Raw genomic sequence first — 418 nt, forward strand, 5'->3', positions numbered from 1 at the left:
AGTCCCTGGGTGTCTGGGGCGGGCGCGGGGCCGCCTCTTGGGAGAGCCGTGGGCTGCAAGTGGTCGGGAGGCGGGGCCGGCAGGCGGCGGGGCGGGCCCGGAGTTGAGCGGGTGCTCGGCCTCGCGCTGCCGGGCGTGGGGCGGCTGGTCGCGCCCTCCGTGAGCGCTCACCCCGCGTGCCTGGGTCCCCTCTGCTTGCGGTTTCTGGTCGGCTCCCAGCTGGCCCAGGCTTGCTCTGAAGTAGGAGGAACGGCTGTCGAGCGAAAAGTGCACACCGGGTGATTGATGAATTCTTAATGGGACTAACCTCACTCGCCACCACCGCCCACCACCCCCCCCCCGCCACCCTCGTCACACACTGAGAAATCCTTCACCCAAGCCCCTTCCCCAGGCCTTCTCGCCGGTGAGAAGGGACGCG

This window comes from Suricata suricatta, chromosome 3, assembly GCF_006229205.1.
Source record: "Suricata suricatta isolate VVHF042 chromosome 3, meerkat_22Aug2017_6uvM2_HiC, whole genome shotgun sequence".
Classification (NCBI taxonomy): Eukaryota; Metazoa; Chordata; class Mammalia; order Carnivora; family Herpestidae; genus Suricata; species Suricata suricatta.